Source organism: Ursus americanus, chromosome 1 (genome assembly GCF_024610735.1).
Source record: "Ursus americanus isolate L20-20 chromosome 1, mUrsAme1.1.p, whole genome shotgun sequence".
NCBI lineage: Eukaryota > Metazoa > Chordata > Mammalia > Carnivora > Ursidae > Ursus > Ursus americanus.
The window spans coordinates 22,617,696-22,639,419 of record NC_142127.1 but is presented as its reverse complement, the minus strand read 5'-3'; the positions used below and the strand labels follow the sequence as shown (position 1 = coordinate 22,639,419).

The following is a 21,724-nucleotide window of genomic DNA, read 5'->3' as shown; positions in this document are numbered from 1 at the left end:
ATTGGAGTACTGCTTTCAAAATTTGGAGAAAAAACAAATTTCAGTTAGAATTCTATTCTTGGCCAAATTATCAGTTAATGCAAAGACACTTTCAGACATGCATGGTCATCAAATATATAATTCTGGTGTACTTTTCTTAGAAATCTATAGAAGAATGTGCATCTAGTAAAGGAAGGGAGTAAGACAAACAAGAGAAAGCCTTGGTCTTCAAGATATAAAAGAATCTAATACAAACAACAAAAAGGTTGTCCCACCATGAAAATTGTGCATCAGGCATATAAAGCTCCTGCTCCCGATTGAAGAAAGAGTGCAAGAGCTGTGGATGGAAGCATTTTAGAAGAAAAATGGCTTTGATGGATTGATGTGTAAGCATCAAAATTTAATATTATGTTTAGCTGCTGTGCTATTTATAAAGAATTAAAAAGTAAAAATGAAGCAAGTACAAAAAGAGAAAGTTTTTAGCTGCAGAAAAACAAAAACACAAGGAAGGAAACATCATCATAGTGCATTACTTGGTTTAGAACAACATTATTGATACAAGAAATTATTGAAAGTACATAAGAAAAGTATAGGTATCTACTCTAAGAGAGATTGTCTAAAATTAATTTTTAAAAGTGAGGTTTAAACCCATTATTTATAAATAAGTCTAATCCTAGAAGATAACATTTTAAAAGTTGGAAAAAGTTTTCCTTGAAGAGCAGGGATTTGTTTGTGTTTGGGGAAGGAGATGTGACATTAGTGAATGATAGGTTTTAAGAGACTTCTAATAATACATACTTTAAAAAAAGACTATGAGAGGCACCTGGATGGCTCAGTCTGCTAAGCATCCAACTCGATTTTGACTCAGGTCATGATCTCAGGGTTGTGAGATAGAGCCCCACATCAGGCTCCATGCTGAGTGTAGAGCCTGCTTAAGATTCTCTCTCCCCTTTTCTTTTTACCCCTTCCCCCCACACTTGCATGTTCAAGCTCTCAAAAAATTAAAAAAAAAAAATCAAATAAAAATTAAAATAAATTTAAAAACCTGAGTATTTATCACACTGGTAAGTTAAGCATAATTTACATAATGATTGGTAAGAGAATATATATTTATTTTCCTCAATTTTCCTAAAACTTGAAATAATAATTAACAACAGATATAAAATCATTGGACAACATTTACATATTTAAAAAGTTGGATAAGAGACTGGAAATCAATTTGTTACCAAAAAATCTATTTTTCTTGACTCTAATTAGCTTTTATTACTTACCCATACCTCATCCAGTGATCATTTTCTCATTAATTGCTTAACAGTAATACAAACATTTCCGGATCCAATTCCTGTGTGTGTGTGTGTGTGTGTGTGTGTGTGTGTGTGTGTGTGTACGCTGCCTCACACCAACGAGCAGTTCTCAGACACCAGGAACCATGGATAAAGACCAAATATATATGAGAAATATATGTTGGTCATCTGAATTATCAAATATATAAATTTCTTATAAATCACAATATCATACCCAATATAAAGTTGTTTTCGTTTTCGTTTCATTTATGTATTTGAGCCTTTTTTTTAACATTATATTTCATTGATTTATGTTTGCCTGTGCTGTCTTCCCACTGAGATTTCAAGTTTCTTCTTTTTTTATCTCAGCCTATGCTAAATTTAGGTGGTACTCACTCTATATTTGCTGTGTTGAATATTCCCCATTTCTTATGTGGCATATATCTACGTTTGATTGTAAGTCCACTGAAGCTAGAACATGTAGTTTCTGTGTTTTATAGCATTTCCTGAGTCCCAGGGGAACCTGGTAACTGTTAAAAATGAACCAATCTCAATATACTTCAAAAATTAGTCTAGCTGAACCTCACTGAAAACAGACCTTTCTTAGCTTTCCACTCCATTCTCCATAATGTAGAGTAGAACCATTATTCAGCAGAGAACAACATGCCGAAAATAGATTAAAGTAACAAAGCTATGTAAACAGGGGAGCATCATTCCATATATCTAAATTGCTGACCATGGATCCACTGCTCATAAAGAATCTATTAGGTGACATGTTTCTAGTAAAGTTGGTTCTTCTAGTCAAAACGAAGCCATTATTCTAGTACATTTCATGCTCATTGAAAACAGATTTATAACATATAAAGAGTCCTTTATTAAATAGGTTTTTAGTTCACTAAAAAACAGATTTACAATTCAGGAGCAACCCATTGCCTAACATGTTTTCAGCTAGTGAAATAGATTGACTACTCAGAAACAACCCATTATCTAACATGTTTCCAGTTCACTGAAAACAGATTTACAACTTATACATAGCCCATTATCTAACATAGTTCCAGCTCACTGAATATTGATTTAGAATTCATAAACAGCCCATTATCTGACAAATTTTCAGCTCACTGAACAGATTTGCAAATCATAAACAACCTATTATCTCCCACATTTCCAGCTCACTGAAAGTAGATTTACAGTGTATAAACAATCCATTATCTCACATGTTCCAGTTCACTGAAGATTGCTACAGAACTCACAAAGAACCCCAAGGGGTCAAGGTTCCACCTTGGACATGAAATAATAAATAAATAAATAAATAAATAAATAAATAAATAAATAAATAAATAAATAATTAGTAACCTCTATTGAATAGAAAATAATCATATTTGATCTTAATGACTATCTTATATCAATAGATATATAGAGAGATTTAATCTGTTATTTTCAGTCTTTAGGTAATATATAAAAGAAAACCAGTCAGATGAATTTAAAGGTATGATAACTGTATTTTTGTGTGTTTTAAAACATTCCTATATTAATTTATGAAAGTTTAGAAAATGAAAGTAATACTATTAAAAATGATCATTTTATGGATAGCTTTATTTTTATAATCTTAATTTATTTCTAAAGATTGCTTAAATCTTACTCTCTTTCAGTGTGTAGAGACATCAGAACATATTTATATTTTTTTAAATTATTAACATGCTGAATTCCTTAGAAGTTTTTTATTTTAAAGATTTTTTTTTAATTTATTTGAGAAAGAGCGAGGCGGGGAGAAAGAGAGAGATCAAGAGCGGGGGAGGGACAGAGGCAGAGGAAGAAGCAGACTCCCTGCTGAGCAGGCAGCCCAGATGGAGGACTCCATTCCGGAATCCTGGGATCCTGACCTGAGCAGAAGGCAGATGATTAACTGACTAAGCCACCCAGGTACCAATTCCATTAGAAGTTTTTAAAGATTTTTTTAAAAAATTGAATTTATTTATCTTAGAGAGAGAGAGTGACCAAGAGAGAGAGCATGAGCAGGGGAGGGGGCAGAGGGAGAGAAGAAGCAGATTCCCCACTGAGCAGGGAGTTTGACAGTTTGATGAGGGCCCAGAACCCTGGGATCATGAACTGAGCCAAAGGCAGACACTTAACCAACTGAACCATCCAGGCACCTCTCCATTAGAAGTTTTTAAAAACAAATAACTAATTTTAAAAATAGATAAACTTCCTGATAATATGTTTACTGGGCAGTTAATTTATTCATTTTTTATCAGTGTGAAAAGACTTTTTCCTCCATAGTATCCAGAAGTTAAATCGCTATTTTAACCCTTTTATTCCAGGTTATCATTACTATTTTATTCATTGTTAAATGCAAACAATGTGAAATGACAATGAGAAATGTTTCATTTAAAATACTATGACCTTATAGGAGTTGAATAAATTTTGTGACACGTGTTCATACTCTAAAAAAAATAAAATAAAAAAATAAAATACTATGAGCTTAAATTTAAATTACTAAATGTCACATTAATTTAAATACATATTAACTTATGACTGTATTATGTTACTTTTTAAACTTTTTATTATGGAAACTTTCAAATAAACACGAAAGCGAAAAGCCTAATTAATCCAATGGGCCCATTGACCCATTTCAGCTAGCATCAACATGTGGCCAATTTTGCTTCATCTATTCAAAAATCCCATTCCCACAACACACACACACACACACACACACACACACACACACACACACACAAATACACACACAATACCATTGTGTTACTTTAAAACAAAATCCAGATAACATATTATCTCATAATTAAATACTTCAACACATATCAATAAGAGATACTTTTGTTTCTAACATAATACAAAATAATACACTAAAATTAAAATACTCCCTTAATATCTGTCATTTCATATCAAGCTTACTACTTACCTCATATATGCATTTTTGTAATTTTGTACGATGAGCCAGACATTACATATATTTATATCTATTATATATTAAATATATATTTAACAATAATTATGTATAATTAATTTTATATGCATAGTTTATTATCCTCCTTATTTTCAATAGAGTCCTGTAATTTACTCATATTTTTTGGGCGGGAGAATGATTCAATGTATTATCTAAAATATTATATGAAATAATAATATGTTTGTAGTATTTTTAAGACAGGTGTGATTACCTTCTTTTCCTTCTCCTCATAGATTAATGCCCTTATTTTCATGACTATCATTTCCATTAAACAAAGAAACCAAGAATATTATTATATGTCCTTCATGAAAAACACAGCATTCAGCGTGGAGCAGTCCTCAGTAAATATTTATTGAGTTAATTAATGAACAAAATTAGATAAGTAGCAGGAAATTTTCCTAAGATTTAGTCTGTCCCTATGATGTAAAATAATGAGGAAATCAGTGAGTTTCTGGGCCTTTCTCTGTGTTTTCATCAATAGGGCACTGATAAGGATTTTCTATCTATGGAAAATCATGTTTTCCACTGTCAGGGTGGAAAAAAATTTCCTTCTACCCTTTTAAGTTCTGTGGTTGGTCTAACAATAAAAATTACATAAAGCAGATTAATAGGAGAAAAAATAATTTAATTATATATGTAGGAGAGCCCTACAAAGGCATTGAGACTGAAAGGCAATTATGTGCTATCCTGAGCTAACAAATGGGATAGGGGCCTGGGGCTTCAAAGATGAGTAGGGTAATTTACAGGATGAAAAAAAAGAGCAGGTGTTTGGTAATTAGATGTTTGCCCAGCTATATGAATAGGTGTTTCAGTAAAAGTTATCTCTAGTAATATCTCTCTTTCTAGACCTTCATATCTAAATTCTTCTAAGTAGTTAAGGGAGGAGTGCATTTTTTTTTTCCTTGAGTTTTCTGGGCCTTGATTGCATTCAGCTCAAAATAATCCTCATTGCTAGAGTGACATATTTTGGGGAAGCTTATTCTAAGCCTTTTCACTACCAAGCTGTCCACTCCCCTATATCATGGAATATCATGTATCAATATGTATGGGATAATTTTTTTTGTTAAGTTAAAATAAAAATTAAGTAAAATATTCTATATGCTTATATTTTTCAAGATACATAATATTTCTTACCAAAAGGGAGGTATCGGTGTTTTCTATGAAAACACTATATATATTCATGTTAGCATGGATGCCTATCAGCCCTACTACATTTCACAGAATAAAGTAACTTGTCATGTATCAAACTCTAAAAATGTTAACTTAAAATATGAGAGGAGAGAAAGAAAATATGCCCAGTTTTAATTTAAACTAACCATTTTGCGATATATTAACTAAACTTATACTTTTGTTTCTGAATATACTTGTCAGTTTTTGTTTCTAATTGATCCTAATTTAGCTGTCAGAAGGGCATTTAGTTTGCTATGTTTTTCAAAGGTACATACTTTGTGATTTTGCTGGTAACATTTTTTTTTTAAGTTTGATTTTTTTCCAACTTTATTGAGATATAATTGACGTATAGCACTGTGTAAGTTTAAGGTATACAATTTGCTTATTTGATACACTTATATATTGCAATATAGTTACCACCATAGCCTCATCTCATACCTCCATTTATCACATAATAACCATTTTTTCCTATGATGAGAACTTTTAAGATCTTCTCTTTTAACAACTTTCAAGTATTTAATACAGTATTACTGACTATAACCATTTATTAATTTATAAGTGGAAGTTCATAGTTTTGACCAACATCTCCCCATTTCCTCTATCCCCCCGTGTCTTTTTCTAACTTTCTACATATGAAAACAAAATGAAACAAAAACTCTCTGAAATTTTTCTCTTTATTTCTTACAAATTTTCTGCCTATAATTATTTAAAATTACTGAAAATCCCTAAGTGAAACCAATAAGCTTTTCTTTTTATAAATCAGACAAATAATCCAAGGAGATTGCACACACACACACACACACACACACACCTATGTACACACACAATTAATAAAAGAAAAATCAAAAGTCTAGAAAATTACAATACTGGCTAAAAACAGTAGCTTCTAACAACAAGAAATGGAAAGAGGAAAGGAGAGAGAGCAGCAGACAGAATTTTCTTATGTAAGGGCATATTTGGATAATGGGATGATAAAAATAGTTTTTTAAAAGAAAATTTTTCAGTGCCCTTGCCAAAAAAGTGATATTCATCTTCCTTTAGTATTTTTCTAGCATAATCCATCTTATTAACAAGAATATCCATTGTAATTTTTCTAATCACTGTCTGCAAATTTTAAAGGCAACATCCTGAAATAGTGCCAAAATAATGTTCAATCATAATTTTGTTAGAATTAGTACATCTCTTTAAAATAAAACAAAAATGTGAAGTTTCTACATCACAAATTATCATATATTGTCACAAAATCTGCCAAGGTGTTTTCACGTTACAGAATCTGTTGGCAGATTTCCATTTTTAACAGTAGGTCTGGGCTTTTTGTGACAGTGACAAGAACAATTCTAAAATCACTGAGGAATGGAAGAAACAAAAAGCATGTGTAATTCTCTATTTGTGGTCTGACAGAGATGACTCACCTTCCCAGAATTATTATATGACATTTATTGAGTCCCCATGTACCAAATGAAATATAAAACCAGTTAAACTTGTCCCTATGGGAATTAAACTAGTAAAACAGGAAATTTATATCTTGCCTATTCTCTTAGTTTAAGATACATGAAATGCTTTTTGTATGTCAGGTACTTGCCTGGCCTCTGATAAAATATAAATAGAAAATATCTAGTCCTTGCCCTCTAGGAGCTTCTTTCTCTCCCTTTACCAATGACTGGTCTAGAAAGGAATCACACTCTTAAACAAATTCATGAAAAATGAAACAATATAGTCATTCCCTAAGGAAAGAATGATTTATTTGGTGTATTGGAGTAGAAACGTGATCACGAATTACCACTCACAAGATTAAAAATATACAGTGGAAAAAGAAAAAAAAATAAAAAAGAACAACTGTAAGAAGTTATGAAGGCTTGAAAGATCTTTCTTCCCTATCAAAGGTAGGCATAGACAGAAAACCAGGAAACAGAATATGGAGATTTCTCTTTCTGTGTCTTTCTTTCTAAAGTAATGAAGCTACTTGGATAATAAAGGTTTAGAGCTTTGTTATTGTAATCATGATATTTTAATAAAGAATATTTACTTTTGAGGTACAAATTGAAATATTTACTGATGAAATGATTCTGATATCTTGGATTTTCTTCCAAATAATCCAGTGGTGCCTTGAGGGTAGGGAAATGGGGAATTTTATAGATGAAGCAAAATTGGCTATATGTTGATACTAGTTCAAACTAAATATATGGGTCCTTAGGGGTTCATCAGACAACTCTCTTTACTTTTGTGTTTACCTGAAAATTTCCATAGGAAAAATTAAAATGTGACATATTCATAAACTAATATGTATTTGAAGAAGGTACAATCTTTGCTATTTTTTGGTATTGCTGTCTCTAGCTCCGAGTCTGAATTCCCTAAGTGTGAGGGCTTTGTATTTCAGCATTCATCACAGTGAATATAAAAAGAAAAAAAAAAAAAACCCAACTTCATAAATACAAAATTGAACCAAACTGATTAGATGAAATATTTGAATTACTAGTAAATTAAGAAAAGGGCAATAAGCATTTTTTTTTCTTCCACTTAGGTAAGTTTAGAGTTGTAAACTATGTCAAAGACTAAATGGTAGGGGCGCCTGGGTGGCTCAGTCAGTTAAGAGTCAGCCTTCAGCTCAGGTCATGATCCCAGGGCCCTGAGATCGAGCCCATGTTGTTCCCTCTCTCCCCCTGCTCCTCACCCCCACTCGTACTCTCTCTCTCCCTCTCTCTCTCTGCTGTCTCTTTCTCAAATAAATAAAAATAACCATCTTAAAAAAAAAAAAGACTGAATGGTAGAAACCATTTTCCTCCAACTTTAGAAAAGTGATTTTTTTTTTTTTTATAGACAGTGAATAGAAAATAAGTGCAATGCCAGGAATGGAAAGATCCCATCAAAATGGTCAGTAGTTATATGAGGATCAAATGAGTGAGCTAACCAGGTTTGAAGTGCAGGCAGCATTAGTGAGTTAGTTTAACTGTACAAAAGACATAGATTTGTTATGAACATTTAAAAGATCTGGCATGAGTTACAGAAGTGTTTTGAGATTTTATATCCCGGACAATGATAAGAAAAATTATTGAAATATTTAGAAATTTATTAAATTACTGAATAAAGATAATTCAAAATTCATTTACTAGAAATATAGAAAATATAACAGATGATTACTGAATATAGGACTTGGAAACTGCTGTATTTTTAAAGCATGGTAATAATTTAACCCTTATTTCTCTGGTGAATTAAGAAATTCTTAATATTTCCTTAAATATAAAGTCAGTCATTTATTGAACGTCTACTGCATTTTGAGCATAATTCAAGAGGGGCTGAAAATATAGAGAGATAGGAGACACCTTATGTATATAATCCAATTGAATTTAAGAACCCATAAAAGTTTCTCTTGTGTCATCCTGGGACAACTCTGCCCATTTAGGAAACCCTGGGTAGAATTTATTTAATGCTATCATTTGACAGTAATGATTATACTTATTGATGTGTGGGAAAAAGCAATGCCCTGGCAGTAGTATTTCAAATGACAATCTTTAACGAGTTGTGTGAACAACACAGAGAGCAGATGTTTCTTAATGATAGTAAGAGACCCTTTACAATACGTTTCAGATGTCAAACCCATTTTTGCTTAGCACTCCTTCTTGTCTCTTATGAGTAAGCATAATCTCTCTTAAACATATGGCCCAAAATGGAGTAAGTCTGGGAAATCCCATTTATAACTTCAGTCTATGTTATTGGGGGAAAAAAATCTTCTGAATTAGTAATAAAAACCATCTGTTCTCACTTAGAGGAAATGCTTCACACTGATGAAGTGAGACTAATATTCAGCATTTTAAAAAAGTATACAGAAAAATATAATGGAACAGTTTCTTTTTTAACAAGATGTCAAGTCCATTTATTCAAATTATCCAATCAATCTTCAAAGTTTAAATGTTAACAGGCTTTAAAATATCTGCTAAAGAGCAAGACCTGTATTCCTTTTTACATTCTTATTAATTCTCATAAAATATGTTAAATATCAAGATATTTATTTTCAGAAATTATGTATCTTTGGAGTGCCTGGGTGGCTCAGTTGGTTAAGCATCTGCCTTTGGCTCCAGCCACCCCCCCCCACTCCGGGGCCGGACTCCCTGCTCAGTGGGGAGACTGATTCTCCCTCTCCCTCTGCTGCTCCCCCTGCTTGTGCCCTCGCATTCACTCTCTCTCTCTTATAAATAAATAAAATTTAAAAAATATATATATTTATCTTCTTTAATTTCATAATTTGTTCATAATAATAAGCTATTTTAAAATCATAATTGCTGAGTTTCCTCAGTTTTTTCTCAGTCTTTTTAATCTGCTTATAATAGTAACACAGATTCAAAAGAATAGTAATACAAGTTCATTGAAGAAAAGTTTCATAATACAAATATGAAGTATAGTAAAGAAAATTAAAAGCACTCATAATCTGACCACGTGGTTATACCTACCTTTAAAATTTTGGTTTCTTTCTTTTAAGCATCATTTTGAAATTTCACTTCTATTTTTATCAAAGTTTTATGCATTCATAGTTTTAAAATCAAGTAGTTTTATAAATTGTACAAACTAGCAATCAACTATGCAGCATTTCCCAGTCTCATTACCGTTTCCCAGATGCAGTTAATTTAAACTTTTAGCTGTTCCTTGTCACTTCTTTCTCTCCCTCCCTCCCTCCCTCTCTCTCTTTCTATATATATATAGAGAGAATATATATATATATATATACATACATACATATGTGTGTGTGTGTGTGTGTGTGTATAATACTTCTATTTCCTTATAATTCAGCTTCATATATTATCTCTCCCTTCCAAACATGAACAAAAAGAGCTTGGATTTCTTAAATAGCTTACAGACTTCCCACCTAATACATATCTCCTACCCCATCCTTCCATTATGGTTATATTACAATTATATTTAATTTCTTCATTATTCTTTACATTAAAATTACTATCATATACATTTTAAAGTTGGTTAAACCAAGTAGTGTATTACATGGTTACATTATCTTATACAACTTTCTAGTCTCCATGGAATTAGTCATTATCTCTTTTTTTCTCTCCTTTGCTTATGGTACCTATCACTATTGCATTATATTATTTTCTTAAGAGATATGTGTATGTCTTCTCACTAGCATCCCCCAAAATATTCAAGAAAGTAAGCTTTTACAACTTTACATTTCTGAAAAATGCCTACTTTCTATCATTGCTTTATTGTGTTATATTCTGGGGGATCTCCTCAAATTTATCTTCCAATTTTTTCTATTGATTTTTAAGCTTTTTGCTACCATATTATAATTTTCTGAAGCTCTTTTTTGGGACATTCCTTAGTATTTGTTTCATGATTATATATTATTTTCCTATATTCTTTCTGTTTTCTTCATTTTCCTTTTCAATGTATTACTCTTTTTGTCTGGGCCTTTCATGTTGGAGCTGTTCCTCAAATATACGGTGTTATTTCATTGTCCTTTGATAGCCATAGTGGGATATCTCTGCTCAGGATGCTGGCTTTTCCTTAATTCCCTTTTTCCTTTGGTGTGTTCACCCTTAGCTCTGACTGGTGTTTTGAAATCCGGATTTTCTGTAGATCAGCTTCTCCATAGTATACTCCTCATCTTCTGTCAGCATATGTAAGGGCTTCTTAAATCAGACTTTCAAACAAATCTTCATTTTTTCAGACTCACCCATACCCTGCCAGCAGTGATACCTGCCATCTCTAATTCCTGGGCTCTTCCGAGATTCTGCAGTAGCAAAAAATTATAGATCCTTAGCATCCATCTTTCCCAAATCTGATGAGTTATTTATTACTAGTATGTCAAAATTGAAACTTCAAATTATTGTTGACATCTCTGCTATAATTTCATTTTTAAAATTTGTGTGTGTGTTTTAATGTCTTTATTTTCATTCATGTGGAGTATTAGAAAGGTGTGATGATAAATGTATTTTATCTTTCGTATTTAACTGGAAAACTTTTCAGATTTTTTTTCTACTTGTTCATATACAACTAACATGCCCTGCCAGCTCTATATTTCCAAGTTTCTACTAACATAAGACATGCACATATTAGCCATTTATGCTTATGCATAAAATACCAATTCTATATAAAAACTCATTTTTGTTTTGTTAAACAATGACTCTGACGTTTATTGTGAAAATTGTTACCCAGTACATGCTTGTATGTACAGTTACCTCAGAAATAAACAAATGTTGAATGGTGATCTTGCAGCACAAATTCCCAGATATTAACAAAATGCTTAATTTTGATAGTGTAATGGCGAAATTGTCATTTATTATCTATTATATGTAACTGTAATAAGAAATCATTAAAATTCAAAACTATAGCAGAGGGTTCCATTAATAAAAATAGCAGGATATCCATGATTTATAATGGAAGTTAATACCACCCAAAGTATTTTCCTATAAGCAAATTTTAGAATCAATTATTTTGAATGGAATGTAATATGTATGATGTATACATCTATACATGCATACATACGCATATATGTAAGACATTCAATCAAACCTAATTCAAATTGGATAGGTATTTGTATCATAATACTTTTCCCACTCTTCCATAGTGGGAAATGACACACAGTCATTAAATATACTGGTTTTTATGGCTATATAAATATATAAATTTATGTCATGATTTCAGTGGTACTTTATCAAATGACTATATCATAATTTCTCTCAATATCCTATAATAATTGGTCATTTCAGATATTTCCAATTTTCACAAGTATAAATAAAGTTATTTCCTTAGAATGGATGACTAATGGAGCAGTCACTAGATTTTAGGGAGATGCTAACAAATAAAATAAGTAGGGCAACATTTTTTTCCAACTTTACTCAATAACCTCAAAGCTTTAGACTTTGTTAATATAATTTATAGATTTAAATCAAGAGCTCTGGTATTCATTTTTAAAGTGTTGATTTTGGGGCACCTGGGTGGCCCAGTCAGTTAAATGTGCCTTTGGCTCAAGTCATGATCTGGGGTCCTGGGATTGAGCCCCATGTCAGATTCCCTGCTAAATGGGATGTCTGTCTGCTTCTGCCTCTCCCTCTGTACCTCCCCTGCTTGTGTTCTGTCTTGTGCACTCTCTCTCTTGCAAATAAATAAATAAAATCTTCTTTAAAAAATCTTGATTTCAAGAATAGGTTTTGAAACTCGTATCAAGCTTTGTAACACCATCTTCAATAATTTTTTGAACATGTTTAACTAGTTTCAGTAATATCATAAAATAGATTATATCTGTTTTCTTCCATTGTTTCATTACTCGGACTTATTTTTTAGATGGACGATCATGAGTCTTCAACAAACTATTTTAAAATAGTACTTGAACAGTTTATTTCTATTCCTACGTTTATGATAATATTATTGTTTCTTTTGTACATGAAAGAAAACCTGCCTGATTCTAAATTTTTTTTCTAATGTCTTTCTCCCAGAACTCTGTTTTTAACATTTAACATTTTAACATTTTCTTCTAAAATTTTTTTGCAATAGAGGTGTGTGAAGTCAGTGTGAATTTTGTTCTATGTTCAACATGTTTTTTTTTTTTCTCAACACCACCAAGCAGTGCTCCCATTTTCAGAAGACATTGAGTATACCATGAATTTAATATAATTCTGAGCCTGTCTACCTGAAGATAGCGTCAGATCCCACAGATTAAGGGTTTATTCCCACAGGACTGCGCCCACTGCAGACACCAGTGTAAGTCCCGTTTTTGCTTCTGACAGACTGGCTATAAACCAGTTCCCGTGACCCTTTCCTCTGGTTTGTTTAATTTTCTTTAGTGGCTCAGAAAACTCAGAAATGTTTACTTGCATTCACCAGTTTATTAAAATGAATATTAGAATGGGTGCAGATGAACAACCAGACGAAGAGGTACATAGGGCGAGGTCTACAAGTGTTCCAAATGCAGTAGCTTCTGTTCCCATGGAATTGGGGTGTCCCACCCTCCCAGCATGTGGATGCATTTACCAACCCACAAACCCATCAAATATCTTTGTTCGGGAGTTTTTACGGAGCTGAATCGGCAGGTTCCCCAGATCATTTTCTTCTTCACGAGGTTAGGGGGTGGGGCTGAAGATTCCAAGTTTCTAATCACTTGTTTGGTTACCTGTCCCATCTTAAGGCTATCCAGAGTCCCACCTTGTCACTTCATTAGCATAAACTCAGATGTGCTCAAAGTGGCTTCTTATGAATATTAAAAGACTATCACTTAGGAAATTCTAAGGATTGTAGAAACTTTGTGCCAAGAACTATGGACAAAAACCAAATATATTACTTTTTATAACCCACTTTGTTTATAATTGTATTTTCCTGTCTTCAAGTTCATGTGAATATTGTCACGAGTGAAAATTGTCCAGAATAAGTCTAAATGGGTCTCTCCCACTAAATTTTTCCTATGGTTTTTACTCTTCATGTGCAATGTTTTCATCAGTTATGTAGTTAAAAATTTTATCTTTGATTACTGCTTTTGTTCCAGGTTTTTAGTCGTTTTATAGTTCGGTAGCATCTAAGTCTCCTCCATATCTTTTGTATTTTTACTTATTTTTATCTCTACAAATTTATGTGGGAGAGTGTCTCAAATCCTTCTCATCAGTAATTCAATGTTTGAAAATGGCAATAGTGTTCTTTACTGTGCCACTTGTAAATTTTAATTTTGTTTTTGCCTTAGTGGAATTCCTATAATCTTCCCTTATCTCAAATATCTTCCTTTTTATCTCAGTCCCTTGCTTTTTATTAGCATTTTCTTTTCTTTTGACTTTCTGCTACTCCTTCATAATATCTTTTTTTAATTTAATTTATTTTGCATTCTATAAACTTTAGATATCAGGTCATTTTCTAATATGTTCTTCTGTTTCTACCCATATTTGGAAGTGTATTATTCCCTAAGCCTTTGGAGGAAATTCATTTTCCCTTTTTCTGAAGGTACTATACATTAGAATTATGTTTCTATCTTCCCATTGTTTTTCTACATATATATATATTTTTAAGTAGGCTGCATGCCCACCATGAAGCCCAACATAGGGTTTGAACTCATGACTCTGAGATCAAGACCTCAACTGAAATTGAGGATCAGATGCTTATCCGACTGAGCCACCCAGGTACTCCTATGTCTTTTTTTTTTTTTTTTTTTTAATTAGCTCTACATCCAGTGTGGGGCTTGAACTCATGACCCTGAGATCAAGAGTCTCATGTTCTACTGCCTGAGACAGCCAGGCACCCCGTTCAATTGTTTTTCTACCTTAGAAGGCAAACCTGTTGTTAGATAATAATCATCATGTATGTTTTGCCTTTGATTCTACTCAGATGACTTTCTTAAACCTTCAGCTTAAAAGCGGAGTGATTTATATGTCTCTTAACCTGATTCTCAGTGTCTATGAGTCTTTCATCTACATGTTCTAGACCATGTGGTATTTTCTTTTAATCAAAATAGTTGCTTCTATGACATCTTAGCTTTATGGAATATATGAAAAACTACAATCCCCTTCTTTTATCTCTTCCCTCTACCACATTAGGCATTGGGGAACTGTGCCTCCAAAGGTCAAATAACTTCTTCCAGTTTTTATTTCCTAAATTTACTGCCAGGTTGTTCAGTTGCTTCCTGGAATGGTTGAAGAAAAATTAATATTACAGCCCATAATTAGGGAAAGGGGGTTAAGGTACTCTCTAAGAAGTAATGCTCATACAGTCATGTACGATTACTTGGTTTGCGGTTCATTTCGATTTACTACTTCTGAACTAGGGAATAGACAATGAGGTTGTGAAAACAATACATATTAACTTCTATTTTAATATATTTACTTTATTTTCCCTGGCTAAATATTCCTGTTACTAGTTGTGTTTCTTCATCCAGGCCCATTGGCCTCGTAATTATAGGATATCTCTCATTAAAGTTGGGGCAAGTTTTCCAACATTACCAGAATTTAGTGGGGATGTGAATTGTCACCTTGTATTTCTTCTGAGTTCCTTCCAAGTCATTTTAGTGGGGGATGCTACATCAGGGACTTACCTTAGGAACCATTTAAATCAAGTTCCTCAGCCTCTTATGTCCTTCAGTCAAATGGTACAATTCCTTTTCCTGGTTCACTTGTCCTGTTTGGACCTAAGGAATATATTCTTTTAATGAAATGCTCTAGTTTTATTGCCTCTAAATTGTAATGCTATCAGGCCAGTCTTTAAAATGATTTACCTAAACTCTTTCTCTTTTAGTGCCAGATGAATTGCCTTCATCTCTTTTTCTGAAGCTTCTGATAAATCTCTGCCTTTTCTATTAGAAAACATAGAAAATGCAAAGTAGTATCCAGAAATTAAAAACAAAAAGAACTTTGTTTGCCAATAGAGTAGCATGTTGAGAATTAATATTTGCCCCAAGGAAAATGGTTTCTCCTGTGAAGTTTATTTTTTTAGTATAATATGTATATCTCTTTATGAGAGAAAAACAAGAATCTAAAAGTACATATTTCTCAAAAGAGAGAAACATTAAAGTAGTTTTATTTACAAATAAAACCTCCCATGGGGTTCCATGTCCATGGTCCCCTTTCATCCGAGCCAATAGCGAGAAATACATAGACAGCCAAAGGAGAGCAAAGGAGAACTCACTTTCTTTTGGTTTTATTTGTAAGTCCAACAGTTTTAGTGCTTTAAAAATTGTTTATTTCTCGGTGGGATTCTTCCAAGGAATGATATATTCTCTATTAAACCCTGATGATTTAAACCCCTCAAAGAGCATCACCATTTATCTCCTATTGAGGTTTTCCCCGTGCACTTTCAGTTGAAATCAGTGGACATGTGGGTGCTTTCCATAGTTTGTCTATTGTAGACATTGCTGCAATAAACATTGGGGTGCATGTGCTCCTTCAAATCACTATGTTTTATCCTTTGGATAAATACCCAGTAGTGCACTTGCTGGTCATAGAGTAGCTCTATTTTTAACTTTTTGAGGAACCTCCATACTGTCTTCCAGAGTGGCGGCACCAGCTTGCATTCCCACCAACAGTGTAAGAGATTTTATTTATTTATTTATTTATTTATTTATTTATTTATTTATTTATATTATTGTTCATTTATTAAGATATTATTTATTTAATTTTGGGAGAGAGAGAGTGTACATGTGCACACAAGCGGGGTGGGGGGGATGCACAGAGGGAAAAGCAGACTCCCCACTGAGCAGGGAACCTGATGTGGGACTTGATCCCAGGATCCTAGGATCATGACTTGAACCTATGGCAGGCACTTAGCTGACTGAGCCACTCAGACACCCTGAGTTTAACAGCAATCAAATTCCTGAGTTCCTGAAAGAAAGGAAGTTACATTTTTTGGATCTTTCAACTATGGAATTAGCCCCAAAGTTCCGTTCAGTAACATGTAGACTGGAGAGAAGTTAGAATTTGAGATTCAAAAAACATAAATAGTTCTTTCCTTGGAAGTGCTATTAGTGGGATATAATTGCCACTACCCACATAAAGGATAGTAGTGCTAAGGGTGAAGAACAGGGTAAAGGCTGTATTTCAAAGATTTAGAGAAAAAAAAAATTGACAGCAATTGATGGTCATTTGAATGTGGCAAGTGAAGGGAGGGAGATGTACTTATGTAACTCTGGTTTCCACCTTGAATTAAATAGGGGAAATCACAATTGATATAGGGAATACCAGATGAAGAACAGGCTTGGGCTTTGAGAACATTATCTTGAGGTTAGTGTTAGATTTGTTAAATTTCATGGACCTAGGAAATGTCTATGCTGAAAATATTTAAAAGGCAGTTTAAAATATTGGCCAGAGTTCAGAAAGTGTGTTGAAGATCAGTGTTCTAGAGATATAATCTGATCAGTTTTACCTCTAAAATATATCTTGGGTCAGTCCCTTTCTCCCCATCCCCATCACCAGTGTCCTTGTCTAGCTAATCATCACAATTGCTATTCTGGTTGCAACTGTAGACAGTCTCTAACTTCTGTCTCTAACTCTATAAATTGTGTTCCATAAAGCTGCCAGGGTGATAATGCTCTAAGAATGGGATTATATCACTTCTCTGCTTAAAAGCACTAGGTTGCAATTAAATAAAAATTCATGCTCCTTGCTGCATCTTTAAAGGCCTTGCAAAATCTGTTTCCTTGGATTCCAGACCATTCCTGTGTGATTCTTGAGATTTAAGGCTAACTAGACTTTCAGTTCTTCAAGCTGTTTTACCTCAGATTTGTCATGTGTGATTTCCTCTGCCTGGAAAGTTCTTTTCCAGTATGTTACCCCTAAATCCTATCCCACCCTCTGTGCTTACCCGTGTCAATATTTTTCTTATCCTTCATTTCTCAGAGAATGATCTGATCACCCCAACTCCTCACATTCTTCACCCTATTCCACAACTCAGCACTGTATTTTCTTGATACGTGGCACAATGTATACATATATATTTTTTAAAATTGATTTTCTGATTTGGGTCTAACTTGTCCCCTAGACTGTGTGGTTGATGAGTGTAGGGACCACCGCTGATTTGTCCCCAGCATACATATAGACCAAATGCCCATACTCTTCAGTTGCCCAGGGCTGTTCCATTTTGTGCCTGCTGACCTGACATGATTGTTACCAACACCTTCTTACTTGTTATCAACAGCTATTACACTGTCACAATTGTCTCCGTTTGGATGATAAATTACATGCCAGCTCATCATGTATACTAGACACTCAATAAATATTTGTTGAATAAGTGAATAAATGGGAGGGTCTAACACATATGTTTAAAAAAGCATAGAAAAAAGAGGAGAATGTGAAGTGCAATACTATAGCTCACTGACAATGTAAAATAAAAAGAGTTGAAGAAGCTATTTCATCCTGGAAAGTATGAAGGCTTGTGTATGTGTTTTGTGAGTGTGTAACAATATTAACTTTTTAAGAACTCATTAAACCTGTAGATGGAATGGTCCATAAAGGTCTCTCAAATTACAGTCTCTCAAAATATAGTTTTAATTCTATTTAGTTTGCCACTGGTAACTAAATGTTGTATCTTAAAACATTTTTTTTTTATTGTTATAAAGATTTCTTTGCGTCTAGCTAACTTTTCTTCTCTTGAAACTAAGGTCTATTACTGCTGTTCTGCTAGTTGGTAGATGGTAATTGGAAATGGAGGAGGAACTAAATCCTTCTAATCTTCTATGTGATTGAAATCTGTAATCAAAGTAATATTTATCTTAATAGGCCCATTTTTTTCATTTTCAAATCATTAGAAAATTAGTAGAAAAATAATACTAGAAAATTAGTAAATGTCATTAAAGTTTTTTCTTTGTAATTATTTCTTTAAATGCAGATTTTTAAGAGTTTAAAAATTCAGAGTATTTAGGTATTTAATATGTATGAGAGAATAGCTGGAATTTCTTTCAGATAATTTACTTTTAAATATATATCTTTTTCTCTATTTTGACACTGAGAAGTGGTATTACTTCATACTATTTTAAAATATTATTCAGTATTCACTCAGAAAAATATTGTGTCCACTGGTCATATACATTTATATGACTATAACCTTAAAATATATTTCTCTAAAATATTTAAAATATGTAGACATTCGGACTTTCAATAATTTTTTAAAGAAAGCATTTACAGGCAGAATTTTAAAAATAACTTTGCAAGCTGCTAATGAATATAACATGTTTTGACTTATAATTTCAGAATTTTCACTCCATTTAAATGCAAAGAAAAACTAGAAAATTATTTCACTTAATTATAACACATTTTCTCATTAGTATTCAAAATATATTTCATTTATCCAAAGCAGATAACTGGAATAACTCCATTTGTCTAGAAAATATCAAGAAACACCAAGAAAGCAATGTTTCAATGTATATGTATTTATGTTGTAAACATTTGTACATATGTATAGGTATGCCTATATACTCCAAAAACAAACACACGCACACACATATATATGCACATGTCTTTCACATACATCTATACATACATGCCCAGGTCTTTCACTTACATTGATACGTACACACATTGTATATACGTGTATGTGTGTGCTCATGCACATTTACATTTATGTGTGTATATATCCAGGAATGGTGCCGAAATGGTTAATTTTATTTCAAACGATAAACAACATAGAAAAATAAGCAACCCAAATTATAAAATGTAGTTACTTTGTGCTTCAGCATTAAAAGTAACAAAGTTTATGTTTTGTTAATATTTAAATACTAACACTATATGTGAATAGTATTTATTGATGAATGGGGCCTGGAATAGAGGAGGCAGGTGGGTATAAGAAAGTACATGGGCTTTGGCATCAGATAGATCTGACTTTGAATATAGGTTTTGCCACTTACATAATCTTAGAAGTTATTTACCTCCCTGACCTTCAATTTCTCCATCTACTAAAGTAAAACTATGTATTACATGATGTACCAACAGAAGTGCTTTGTTAAGCAATGCAAAATGTGATTTCTATACTCAGTGCTCAAACCTGTGGGGTTCAGATTCACCTGTCATGTTCTTAAAGGAAATTCACAGACCCAAGTACTTTCAGAGTAGGATTATTGGGATGGTCTCAAAACCCTGACCTATGAGAACTAGCAAGATTTATCCTGGGAAAAGAAACAACTAATGCATGAAATCTAACTTCAAAATCCAAAGAGCTGACATTTAGGAATACTTACTTTTCTCTCTTGGTCTATTTGGGTAGGTGGAATTATGAAAATTGAGTTTTGAACATAATATAAAGTAGGTAGGTATTATTATATTGCAGACCCTGATGACAGACTGTGAATCTATTCAAACTCTGAAAACGATATAAATTGCGTAAAATATGTATTACAGAAACTATAATGTGAGTAGAAAAAAATAACAGCAACATTTCTCTAATTTCAGGAATTAAGGCAAATAATTGAGTAATATCATTAAAAATTAAGAAAGTTTCAAATCAAGAATATTGGAAAGGGTTAATATAGAAAGAAAGAGAGGTCTTTGTTAGGATAGAAGAAAGAAAGATTGATTATATTTAAAACCTTAACATGGAAAGACAGGCAGTTAATAAACTTTATGTCTAATGGTAACAGTCCATTTAACCAAGTAGCAAACTCATTATGTACCCAGTGCAACTCTGTGCATTTTATTTCTAGTATGCCATTTAATATTTACAACAATGTGGAATGGGCAATAATATATAATTGCCATATTGAAGATGAAAAAAATGAGGATTGAAAAAAAGAAAAAAAATGAGGATTAAAACAGTTAAATAATTGCTTAAGGTCACACATTTGGTAGAGCAAAGATTTAGAATCAGAATTATTTTACATCAGAGTTTGAGCTTTTAACCATTTTACAGCTTCTATAGAGTATCAGTTTTTGTGTTTTGTTTTTCAGTCCAACATTTCACATTGACATTTACTTCTCAAATAGTTTGGCTACATGTTTATGTGTACCAACAATTCAGTAAAGAATCTGACAAATGTAAAAATTTCAAAAAAATTCCTCGATTAATTTTCTATCAAATGCTTGTAAATGTTCACAATTATTTTTCACTGTTATTTTAACTTTAATGAATTAATTTTATGGAATCTATTAGTTTGCAGGTAAATTATATAGTGAAAATTACATTCTTTAGCTTTTTCAGATTCGAATTGTATAGATTATAGATTGTGACATATGCGTTGTCACGTGTAGCCATTAATTTTAATGAGATCAATTTTCCCAAGTCACAAATTGCTGGTCTTAATTTTATTATGAAGTCTTAGTTTTTCTGTCAAATTCAAATTTTACCATATAAGTTTAAGTCAGTGTCCATTCTATTTTGTTCTGATTGTATTGCTGGCATCTAATTTTTTTGAGGATCAATATTTATATTTTCAGACTTGTTAACAAGATGCAATTCCTCAGTAAATTTTGAATCTATTATAAGATTTATTATTATGGTTTTAACTATCATCACTAGCTAATTGAATGAATCTCATGGACCTGACCTCGGAGGTGTACCAGTGCCACCTACGTAGAGAAGAGATGCTTCTATTCCTTCCTGGAGATTTCTGTTAGGGGGCTCTTGATAGCTATCAGCTTGGAGTAAAGATCAAGTTCAGTGCTGTGGGATTTTTAGAAACAAACAACTGTGCTGTCTGGATTTGGGTTGGATTTTTGTGATGAGGGTGGAATCATGAAATGTTAAACAGTTTTTAAGCATTCACCAAAAATGTGTGTCCCCTGGATTGAATCTGAGATGAGAAAAAATGAATTTATGCCTCCATCACCAATATTTCAATTAGAATTTTTGCATTTCTAAGAGACATACCACACTTCCAGTTTTGTAGGTTCGTAACTAAGTTCTTTTGTTGTTGTTTTTTAGTATTTCATAA

At 32.6% G+C, this 21,724-nt stretch overlaps 1 protein-coding gene across 1 annotated transcript in view; it reads left to right on the top strand.

Moving 5' to 3' along the window:
• LRP1B (LDL receptor related protein 1B) overlaps positions 1-21,724 on the top strand; it is a 576,984-nt gene that overhangs the window by 194,986 nt on the left and 360,274 nt on the right. The gene's annotated exons all lie outside the window — the stretch shown is intronic.